Raw genomic sequence first — 740 nt, 5'->3', positions numbered from 1 at the left:
CCCCCCCCCCCCGCTGCCTGCTGCGGGCTTGGCCAGAGGGTGGGGCTGGCTTCCTGCCTCTGTGTACAGTCCCAGGAGGTCAGGGGGACCTGCACCTCCCAGATCTGTGCACAGGTTGGAGGTGGGTGCAGGCTGCCCACTGGGGGCTCGGGCTTCCTCCCTGCTGCCCTCCCATGGGGCCTCCACAGCCCAGTGTGTGCACCCCAGGGCTGCAGGACACAGCAGGACCATGCAGGAAAGCTGCCTGCCACTGTGAGCGCCACACTGCCCTGGCGACACATCCCCTGCGTGCATAGCGCCAGCAGAGATGGTGGCATGGGGCTGCACTCAGGGGACACCTCACCAGGGCAGTACAGAGCTCACAGCAGCAAAGAGATCCCCATGCAGACCCTCTGTGCCCAGCATTACCAGGTCGCACCTGCCAGGCTGTAGAGGCCCTGAGGGAGGGCAGCAGGGCAGGAGTCCAAGCCCACAATGGACAGCCTGCACCCACCCCCACCCCACACACAGATCTGGGGGGCACAGACCCCCCCCCGAAGTGCCTGCAGAAGTGGGGAGTTGGGTCCACCCCCTGCTTCTCAGACAAGCCGCCTGCAGTCCCATCCCACTCCTCACCGAGGCCCCGCAGCTGCGCATTGTGGCCCCGGGCACCAAGCCCCACGCACCGCCTGCTTGGGCAGCAGCCCCAGCCCCAGCTCTGCCCAACTCCCTCCCACCCTATGGGGGCCTCAATCTCCCCC

Source organism: Gavialis gangeticus, unplaced genomic scaffold (genome assembly GCF_001723915.1).
Source record: "Gavialis gangeticus isolate Ggan-Ray unplaced genomic scaffold, GavGan_comp1, whole genome shotgun sequence".
In the NCBI taxonomy this organism is placed as follows: domain Eukaryota; kingdom Metazoa; phylum Chordata; order Crocodylia; family Gavialidae; genus Gavialis; species Gavialis gangeticus.
This window is presented reverse-complemented; position numbering follows the sequence as displayed.